This window comes from Plectropomus leopardus, chromosome 18 (assembly GCF_026936395.1).
Source record: "Plectropomus leopardus strain MGB_pleo_1.0 chromosome 18, ASM2693639v1, whole genome shotgun sequence".
Taxonomy (NCBI): domain Eukaryota; kingdom Metazoa; phylum Chordata; class Actinopteri; order Perciformes; family Serranidae; genus Plectropomus; species Plectropomus leopardus.
Window position 1 is genome coordinate 692,917 of NC_142193.1, and position 12,053 is coordinate 704,969.

Consider the following 12,053-nt stretch of genomic DNA (forward strand, 5'->3'; position numbering starts at 1 on the left):
TCCTTTTGCTAAACAGATGATGAACCGACCGAGATATCTTAATAAAGATAATTACAATTTAACATGTCTCTTTTTCTACATTCAGTTAGTCTCATGTGCACTCACATGCAGATGGTTCCTTTCCTGTGTAATGATGCTGGCATCACAACACTTATTGACTTATTTCCTGCTTTACAAGACCTTTTATAAATCAAACATTTTGGCAATGCCTTAGACCAGGGTTCCACCAACACTTTTTGAAGATAGAAGTCTGATACAGCTATTGATTAACAATATTCTGCACAGTGTTCAGCATCTTTAAATATGACCACAATAAGTATGTATTGCTCTTTGAGAGACCTGTATTCTGCTCAGGGTGGAAAAGCCTCAGACACAGCATTTCAGCTGAAGTAGGCCACTGACTGTGTAACTTGCTCCTGAAATTTGCCAGATCTTTGCCTTCAGAAGTCAACACATCTTAGATTAATAAGTCATACAGTGGGCCAGACTAGACCCTCTGGTGGGCCTGTTCTGGCCCTTGGGCCATATGTTTGACACCCTTGATTTAGACATAACTCTACTGATGATTCTGCATGTCCTCTCTGATGAAGATTTCAAACTACAAAGGGACACTTCATGCATGTTACTGTTGATGACTGAACACAGACAAAGAGTAATTTTACCAGAGAAACATGGAGTTACAACCCGCCATCTAACAGAGAACCAACTGTCAGTCACCACAAGTTCGATTCCTTCAATTAAAACTGAGCTCTCTAAATAACCACCGCGGAGACTCATGCGTGCATTTACTATTTTTCTTGTTGGTTTCTTCATGTAGGAGAGCTGACCACTGAAAGCACAGTTGATCATCAGGATGGACACACACAAACACACACACACATGTATATGTATATATGTATATGTATATATATTAGGGCTGCAAGGGTTATGTATGTATGTTAGGGTTAACAAGTTAATCAAGACATGATTAAGGTTTGTAATTAACATGTTTTGTTTTTTTTTTATTGCCAGCTGACAATCCCATCTTTAAAAGGCTGTGCTGGCTGAGTTCTAAAGCTACAGTGATGAATCCAGTGGTACCAGCCATGCCATGCTAGCTTCTCAGTAAGGGGGCAAAATCATTTCACAGGGGTCAATTGACCTCTGGCCTCAAGTTATCTGACTTAATATGGGCTCTATGGATATGGCTAGCAATGAGTCTCCTCTTTACAGACATGCCCACTTTATGCATTTTTTTGTTGTCGTTGTTGTTGTCAATTGATACCTAATGAAGATAATCTAGTAAGAATTGCTTCACCTTGTCAATACAGACTTCAGAACTGTTTCAAAATGCAAAATAATAGAATTTAAAACATGTAATTACAACATGTGAATAATATCAATCGGGATTAACTAACTTGAAATTCTAATTAATTGATTTGACAGCTCTAATCTATCTATCTATCTATATCTATATCTATCTATCTATCTCTCTCTCTCTCTCTCTCTCTCTCTATATATCTCTCTCTCTCTCTCTCTCTCTCTCTCTCTCTCTCTATATATATATATATATATAGAGAGAGAGAGAGAGAGAGAGAAAGAGAGAGTTTTATATAAATAAAACAGTTTCCTAACAGCAGACAGTTTTTGCAGTGGACAGTGAGGGGTGTTGCTTTCAGGAGTGGTGGAAAGTTTGGTTTATTTTAAGCACATTTTCACTGAAAAATGAATGTTGTTTTTGTCTTGTTTGTGATTTTTTCCCAAGGAATTTTAATAACCTGTTTGATGTTATAAGCAAGACCCCAGTTTTTTTTTACATGATCCAGTCTGGCCCCACATTCAAAAAAGTTTGGACCCTCCTTCATTAGACGATCAAATGGGAGAGTGGAACTTTACAGGGCAGGGACTCTTTATGATTCCCTCTGATCCTGCTCCCAGGCTCACACCCACAATGTTTCACTTCTTTGTAGTCAATATTGGTATTTTTATATTGATTTATTTTATTTTGACCCTTCAGCAGACTAGATCAGATACCAACTGGATCAAAGTGTTAAATGCCATTGGTCATTATTCAGATTATTTCTACTGTTATTACATTATCATTAAATCACGTGACACCTGTTTTCCCACTGTGTCACTCTAATGTCAACAGTTGTCCTTCATTTGATCCTGTGACCTAAACATTTTTCATTAAACTGCGTGCACGTGGCGGGGACGCGCATGATAATGTAACAACTAAAGAAATAAACGGGCCGACCCGCGCGCCTTTATCGGGCAATTTAGAGGCTCTGAAAGAACCCGCCACGCGAGAGCCGGTTGCGGCTCACCGTGAATTCATCTCCACTTGCTGGTGCGCGGAGCGCGTGTTCGGTACCGCTGCTGGTCATTGATAAAAAATCATTGTGCTGTTCGATGGCCGGGCTCCTGTCAGGGCCTCCACGGGTCTAGCCCGCATGCTCCCAAACCGATGGCCTGTTCGTTATCACGCCGGCGGCCTGCCTGCTGTCAGTGATTTGTGACGGTAATAACGACCACACTGAGCGCGTTTAATTAGCAACAACTGTGTCCGTGGGTGCGACCGGACCAAACGGTACTTTAAAACGAACAGTGACACGCATTTTCTGTATTTCAGTTAATGGTGGCCTTTTTTAAAAATAAATTATTTCTGGGTAAATAATAACAACAATAATGTTAAGAGTAATCTTTAGACAGATTAATTTCGATAACATTATGAAGACAATAATGAGGAGAGAAATATAAGCCGAGCCGTTTCACAATTAAACTACTGAAAAAACATATTTAACAACTAATGCTAGTAATTAAAATACTTTTAGGGACATTTGCTTGAAACTTAAATTTGTATTTATCTGTCAGAATTAATAATAATTGTTGCGCCTCAGCAGGCCTCCAGCTGCAGGCCCCGACTCCGCCCCACACCGGAGCGCAGGCCCGGTGCAGCGGCGCGTCCCGGCCGGCTGGTGGCGGTAGTCACCTGGACTGGAGGAGACGGAGCTCTGGGCTGGAAGAACTGCAGTCTGGTTATACTCCACAGCTCCAGACGCATCTAAGACATCACCAACAGAAGTGAAAAGCAGTTTAAAATGTAACATATAAATGGTAAGTTAACTAAACTAAAAAAGAACAAACTGGGGGAGACCAGGAGCAGTTGTTAAAATTTTTGGCTCTGATGTAATAAATGAAAAACTGTCTTGAGCTATGGGAATACAGCTTTTATGTAGTTTACTTGTAGCTACCTGTGTACTACTTGTTGAAAGTCATCAGCAAAGTTAGAGTTCCAATATTGATTGAAATGCTATAAGTCATATGTGACAAATCCTTGTGTGCAGGGGTGATTGTAACAACACACTTAATACCGCAATAAAAATTCTGAGAACAATAACTAATTCTAAGAACACAGACATAGTTTAAACCATGTACTATCCACTGAACTATTGGCTCCAGTAGCATTAAAACAGTGTAATGAATCATATCAGGTATGAGACATCAGCTGGTCTGCTGGGTCCGGAGGGATCACCACAGTGCCTCATCGTTTTCTGCAACAGATCTACCTATGGATACAGATAAAGAAAGCGTCCCTCACCATAGAGTACATACAGAGTTTCATGGTCCTACTAGCAATTTCTGGTTCTATAAACGTTCTGAGAATGGTAGGCTACAATATAATATTTTAGTAATGTTTTCAGAGGCAAGTTTTCATTTAGTTCCCAGAATCTTCTTCTTAAAGTTAGGGAAACATTCTCTATAAACATAATCAAAAATGTTAATGTTTATTTTTGATAGCCTATCAAGTCACAGCAACATTTCATAGAAAATGTGCAATCTCAGGTCTTAATAACATCCTGAAAACATGTTGCAAATGTTACTTTGAAAATGTTCCTCCTTTATTCTCATGTGGGAATGTTTTATAACAGAACATTCTATGATCTGTCATTTCTCAACGTCACCAAAACATCCCCAGAATGTTGCAGTTAAAACATTATGTCTTAGTCAGCATCTAACCTTATGGGAATATTATTTGTAATGATAAAGATCCTTAAAGGGTTCTTTGAACATTAGATTAAAATATTTTCTTTCAAACATTATCATAGCTTGTAGGTAACATTAGCCAGTGTTGTGGGAATGTTCCCTGCTAGCTGGGTTGATGTAACTGAGATGTTACCATCGCTCCCGGTCTCCCCTATTTATGGAGAGTAATAGCCTATTTAAAATCAGAATTCATCCAGAGATTTGGTCCAGGGTATTTGCATGTAGGCTGTGTATGAAAGTGGCTGGCACCTCTAGGACTTGTTTCACTTGTTCCTCCCCATGATGATTTTTTTTCTTTTTCTCTTCTTCACTCGTTAGACTTTTGATTAAGTCCGCGTTTTGAAACAAACGTCAGGCTGCGTCTTCACAGCTGTTGCGTGAAACACTTGCGTGTCTGCTCCGGTTAACCTACAACTTGTTTTTTTATTCAGAGCTCGTTATTCCGCCTCGTGTTTCGGTGTGATATAAGGGGGTATCTGTTGTGGACGTGTTCTCGTGCCGGCGTGGGGTTAGTGTTTTTTTTTTTTTTTCCAAATCAGCGGTTTCTCAGAGACCCCCCTTCCCCCGCGCTCTCCATTTTGTGTGCTCTGTGGACAGCCGTTCTCGCGCCGTGACGGAGACCGGACTGTTATTTTGATGGAGCTCGTGCTCGGTGAGTCCGATTCACAAATGGTTAAACTTCAGGCAGTGGGGAGGTTTTTTTTCCGTTGATCCAATCTCGAGCGGCCGGGATGAAAACATGCAGGGTGACCCGGTCCGGGCTGCACGCGGGCATCCAGCTCTCCTACATGAAGAAACCAACAGAAAAAATAGTAAATGCACGCGCGAGTCTCCGCGGTCGTTATTTAGAGAGCTCAGTTTTAATTGAAGGAATCGAACCTGTGGCGACTGACAGTTGGTTTTCTGTCAGATGGCGGGTTGCAACTCCATTTCCTCTGGTATAATTCACGTTTGTACATTTTTAGAAAGTGTCATTTGAGAGTGCTTCGTGTGAAAAAGGTTATCTAAACATTTTTGGTGTAAACTAATGTAAGTAATGATAATTTGTACTTTAACTGAGCTTTTATATTTCTGTTAACCCTTTTTCACTACATTTCCTAAATAAAATTGATACTTTTACTTCACTACATTTCCCCTTAATAACATTATAGTTAACTTACTACAAACAAGGAAAGGGAGGGCAGATGAATGACAGAATGGGAGTAAAGGGGAAAAAAAGATTTTTTCTTTAAATCCTTTAAGTTGTCTTCCTGTTAGTGTAATGTAAGCTCTATTTTTAAGGTGGTTTGTGTAACAGGAATACCCCCCCCCCCCCTTTTTTTATTACCAGCATTTACTTATATTTTTACTTTAAATACTTCAGTACATTTGATATGATAGAATTACTTTTGACACTTAACTACAGTAAATACTTTACTACTTTACTCATGTAATATTGTAATAGGGGATTTTAACTTATACAAAATCATTTTCTGGTAGGAGATCTGTAGGCTTACATATGTCTTTCAGGTACCCTTCTTCAGCCACCACCGTTTTGTTTTTGTTTTCCAAGAAAACACTTAGATAAAATGTAGTTTTGTTACTGAAAAACGTATATGCTTTTTCACTTTCCTGAATGTTGTCCATGAAGGCTGCTGTGGCTACAACACTGGATCGTTCAGGTTAAGGATAGATTTGTTTTATAGCTTTTTTTTTTCTGTGGCTGGTTTTGTGAACTTTGGTAAAGAAGTGTGCAAGTGCTGAGCAGCCTCTCTTGCTCTGCTACTTCATCTTGTCGCATCACAGTTTCTCCACAACAATGGAAGTATTTCACTGTCTTTGGAAAAATAGTTTAATGTATGTACTTATGGTAACAGTGGTGGAATGTCACTTTTTTTTGGACGTTATTAAGCCCATTCTTAATTTTGAAAAATATATGCAGCCCTATGTATTACAATCTGGAGCTATTTATAAAACATTCAGGGCTGAAGTGGCGCACAGGCAGGCCTAACAATGCCACAGCTGTAAAGTTAGGGAATTATTTTCATTATTACTACAACTACATTTATCTGACCTTCAAATATAATTTTATGAATTATTATTATTATTATTATTATTATTATTATTATTATTCATTTTATTTATTGGGTGCTTTTAATGGAACTCAAAGACATTTTACTTAAGTTAAAAACAATCAGAAAAAGTCGGATTTAGCATATTTTCTATTTTTAAAGATTTCTAAAGAACTAACTAACTAAGTAAAAAAAACTACTGTAGTAATAATATAAGATAATAAAATAATACAATAACAGATTGATGAGAAGATAATACAATAAAAGGTAATAAAAGTAGTACAACACTCATTCTGGCCCTTTCTCTGCTCAGAGTGCTGTTGATCCCCTCGGCAGGCCTACGTTTTTCTGATAATTCTGTATTTTGGCTTCAGTTACATTCTCAGGGATGATATATTTTCACTTTACTTTAGTAAGAGATCAAAATCCTTTATGGTTTCAGGAAATTGATGTTAACATATTTCTGCCCTTCATGGTGGTTCAGGGCCTCATATAAATGAGGCACAGAATGAAATGATGAATCCATCGCAGTGAAAACAGGATGTGTTTCACAGTCTGTCACTAACACATCTACTTTTGTCTGTCTCTCTTATCTGTCAGGTGAGGCTGCTGCTGGAGCATGTCCTGTGTCTTTGAGGCCAGGACAGGAAGTGAAGCCTAAATGCAGTAAGGTAACTCTGTTTGAATTTTTGTTGAACATGTAAAATAACAGCTTGAACTGAACATTTCCCAGCATTTTTATTCTTCTTCTATTTTTATTCCAGTTTGTGTCAGAAATATTCCACATGACTTTCTCATCATTCTGGACACACTTTAGCCAGACATATTTCAGATTTTCAGAAATGTAAGATTGGAACTGATACCAAATTTCAGGGGATGAATTTAGGCCTCAGATTTTGTATTTGTAGCAACACAGACCGTGTTGCGCTCACATGAAGAGTAATGCAGTTTTAGAGACTCGGGGGGATGTGGGCCTGTGGACTGAAGAGGTCCTCTGTCTCTTCACGTTTGTGACAGATCTAACAATGAACATTTAAACATCTGAAGCACAAAGGCCTCACCTTAACATAAATATTCTAAACAATTTGTAGTTTTGTTCTTTTTAAACATGAGACTTCATAGTTAACTTGAGAAGAGTAGTTTGATAAAAACAATCCCAACTCAAGGTCCATGAATACCTGTTTCTCAGGGCGTTTTAACAGCATCAAGAAGAAGACTGTGGTATGTTGAAAGCTCAGGAAATACACTAGTAAATTGTACTCGGGGTTGTTTTTTTAAGCCCGTTCTTTGGTCAGATTAAGGTAGAATTATCAACCCCAAACCCCACACTCTGTTATTGCAGATGAATACATGAATACATTGTTCATCATTTCAAACAGTTTTGTCCACTAGTTCATAAAGAACCGAAGAACTACAGAAATCAACCATACTTTTTCATTTTTGCAAAGGACAGTGAATCATATAGCTGTGTGTCCTTCAGTCCAGGTGTGCAGTGAGGACCAGCTTGCAGTTGCTCAGCTCCTGCTGAAAAATGTCAGCCCCCACAACCAAAAACATTTGTACATTCAAATATATAAAAATACAACAGAGAACAAAATTGCAGCTTTTTTTCCAAAACAGTGTGAAGATATTTGGGCTCCTTAATTCAATCAGCTATGTGTGTATCATAGGGAAAACAAATAAATGCTTTTATACAGAAATGATCCATTTATGACACAGTCCAAATGGTGGCAAAGTACGAAGTGCTGCTGCATGCTGCTCCCATGGCTCAAACATTCACTGTTCTGTCATATCTTCACACCTTCTACAAATCTAGCATGTTATTATAAATCCCTTTTTTGTCCAATGTTATCCAGGGACAGCTTTTTTTTTTTGTTATTATTATTATTATTATTAAATGATGAAGAGACTGTACTAAATATACATTTCTGCTATCTATCTGTGTAGGTTCTCAGTCATCCAGGTCATGGTAATCTGAGGTTTCTTTTAAAGTGGCAACTGGACTTGTTGAGGTTTCTTGAAGACGTTTCGCCTCTTCTCCAAAAGGCTTCTTCTGTTCTAAAAGTTGACTGGCCGAGAGCATGAGTATAAAGCCGAGGTTGACCATTAGTATGCTAATGATCAAGGTGTCACATGAAAGTCGTCAGCTAGGATTGTGGGGGTGTGATTGACAACACTCATAACAGTCTTGGTCCTTTCTGGGTCCCTGGTGTCACATGATTTAGAGTGGTTGTGTTTGGATTTCTGATGGAAAGAATCCAGAACTGTATTGTAAATGGGTGATAAATGGTGTCTTGGACCTCCTCTTCTTCAGAGATGGTTTTTCTAGCTTGACATAGATGACTTCTTTAACTCCACATTCAAACCAACCCTCTTCTTTGGCCAGAATGTGGACTTTGCTATCTTCAAAGGAGTGTCCAGTATCCTGAAGATCGAGTGGACCGCTGAGTCCTGACCTGAAGAGTTGGCTCTCCTGTGTTGCCCCGTGCGTTGGTTGTTTGGTTTTTCCATTGTACAGATCCTTGCATTCTTCGTTGCATTTCATGGCGTAGACCATATTTCTCTGTTTGTGCCTGGGCATCCTGTCTTTGGGATGAACCAATTTCTGTTTTAAGGTGTTGGAGGGCTTGAAGTATACCGTGATGATGTGTTTATGGAAGATCCTCCTGAGCCTTTCTGAGACACCACATATGTAAGGAATAACAACGCTGGTGCTCTTGTTATTCTCTCCTTCTCTGCTGGTGTTCCGTGTCTTTGGAGTCTTATTGACGGCGCAGTTTGGGTAACCACACATCTTCAGTGCTTCCCTCAGATGTTGCTGTTCCTTCTTCTTCCCCTCTGTTCTTGAAGGCACCTCCTGAGCCCTATGTTTTAGGATTATGATGACCCCTAACTTGTGCTGTAGAGGATGATGCGAGTCGAAGAGTAAGTACTGGTCTGTGCGTGCCTTTGGGGAAGAGGTGAAACGTCTTTAAGAGACCTCGACAAGTCCAGTTGCCACTTTAAAAGAAACCTCTGATTTCTATTATTTATCATTATCATTATCGTTATTATTATTATTATTACATTATTTGAATAAATCAAATGCCATAACTTTCACAGTTTTTCATCATAGTCATAAAGGAGAGAGGTCATCTCTGAGGTTATTGAGTCAACTGGGAAATTATTCTCTTATTATAAGTCAGGACAACAGTTTAGTTGTTGCTCTACTGTGATATTATTGATTAATGATTTAGACAAGTTGACATGAAAAGATTTATAATTTTTTGTTTGAGGTGGAAAAAATTGACTTGACACTTTTTGTCTTTGGACAAAGCAAGTTTGTCTCCTAAGTGTTGATGTTTTTTTCCTTCCTGTAGAATGACACAGGACAGAGGTGACCTCTGACGTCACAATCTGTGAACAGAGAGAACACCTCAGGTTTGTCCAAAACATACTAAGCTCCGGGTCCACCTCCTAACTATTTCATGCTCACATGTTTGAAGAAAAAAATCTGGAAAACACAGGTCAGAAGAAACTGAGTGTGACCTTGTAAACCTTAAGTAGCTGTTGTGGAGCTGTCAGTTCCATGATGCTGATCAACAGATGCCCAGATGTCACAAATGTGACTTGACTTACTTGACTTAAACCTTCTTACCCCTCCTAGGGACAGAGGATGTTCACCAGAGCTCGCTCCTCTCTGGACCTGGGCTTACTTCGATTTTCTGTGGGTCCTCAAGCTTTGGGCGTCTCCTCTTCCTTCTTCTGACTGTGTAGGTTTGTCTTCATGGTTGGCGACTCTCCACATTTCCTCATTTGTGGTTTCATGGGCCATAAAAAATTAGATGTTTGAAATTTCATTTTTGCTGAGCACTTCTTGCCGCCTCCATCTCCTGATGAAGATCATGTGATATGATTGACAGATCCAGAACAGCTGCTAAACAGATCTTTAGTTGGAATTAATCTTATTACGACACTCGGGGTGAACTCTGCTCAGGGTCCTTGAAAATAGATGTTCTTATTTTGCAGTTAATGAGTTATTTATTTTTTAAACCCATTTTATGAATGAGGTTAGTTTGAACACCAAAGAAGAAGGAGACAGCCACTAATAAAACTTACAAATGAGCAGCTTTCACTTCAATAAAGAAGTCTGTCACAAGAGGTTCAGGGTGGATCAACTACCAGAAAGCTATCCATGAGTATAATGTACTGATATCCTACCAGAAATTGACTTTGGTAGAAGTCAAAGTCAGCTATTAGCATATCACGCAAGTAAAAGTCTTAAAGTATCTGATATTTACTGTACGTAAGAATCAAGTCATTTTATGACATTAATTGTACTGTAGTATTAAAAGTAAAAGTACAAGTAAATGCTGGTAATAAAAAAGCAAGCAGTCAGAATTTAGAGAATAGTTGAATTGATTTCACAACACACACAACATTAAAATTGGTGTGTACATAACACTTTTTTTTACAACTTAAATGATTTAGAGATCAAAAAAAGGTTTTGCTTCCCTCCCATTACTTAAACCTTCTGTCCTCCCTTCCTTTCTCATTTTGTTGCAAGTACCTAAAAAGCTTGGAGGAAATGTAATTGAGTATAAGTGAGAGTTGACAGAAACAAAAAAAGTAAAGATACTCCCAAAAAACTTAAGTACTCTAATTTAGTATCATTTTTTGTTACATACATTACACCACTGCAAGAAGCTCCTGCACCACACACACACACACACACACACACACACACACACACACACACACACACACACATTAATAGTAAATAGTGGACTCACAGGTGGATCTCCACAATTCAGTGTGTAATAAGTCAAGATTGTATCCCTGAAGCCTCAGCCCCCTGACAAATTAACATGTGATGTAATGATATTGTTTAACTGGCAGTAAATATACGCACAGTTTTTCTGCTTTACTGGCTTCTTTGTCAGGTAAATAGCCATTATCTCCTTAATATCCACCTGGATGGCAAAATAGTGTTTGTTTCACAGAGAAGCTATGCACTGGGACAAGCCCTGCTGACACCTCAGAGAATGATCTCTGCACTCACTGTGGAAAAAGTAAGTATTATGATGTGTGAACAAAAAGGGGACAGTGTAAATGACTTTTTGGGTTGAAGCAGTTCTGTTAGTTTTCAGCACTGTTGAAAGCAGTGCTGTAATGTAACAAAGTAATTATACTTTGCTAATGTGTGTAAGTATTTTGGGGTTATCTGTGTTTTACTCGAGTTTCAATATTTCTTTCAACTTTTTACTACACTACTTTTCTCCTAAGCATCTTTGTTACTCACTACAAAATGATTAATTACTCATTAATATTACACACACTCATATCACTCTGCGCACAAATTGCACTTTTCAAAATCAAGATTTAAAAAATATCCTTCATCAGAATTATTTTCTACTTTAACTGAGTTATATTTTTGACTAACGTCAGTGTTGATATTTTCAAGTATTATTGAATTTTCAGAATTTTAACCCTTTAAATGCCAGGTTTTTGTCATGATGCCACAATGTTTTTAGATGAAAACACACACACACACACACACCAGAAATGAATTATTGTCAATATACTACACGCAAAGTAGATTTTTTTAAAAATAATTATTACAGCCTGTGATATTTCATTGATTAGCAGCAACATTGATTGTGACAATGCACCTAGCGTGGAAATAGCATGTATTTTCTCCATATGCCAAATATGGTAAAATGATGTCATCAAATATGACAAAAGCCCAGAATAACACCCAGAAATAACACAGTGCATGTTTTTTGCTTTGATAACTATGGGATCAATAATTTCAGTTTGAATGGGTTTCATTGGAGCATCTTTTGTTCTTAACGTTGTTTCCACAGTGTATTTTAGACTTATCGTAGGAGCTAATTACGTGTTGTTATTTCCCATACAGTGATGTATGGAGGAAGATAGAGGCATTTCCCAAAGCAGTTTATCTCTGTCTGATTTCCCACCCAATTCACTCTGTTT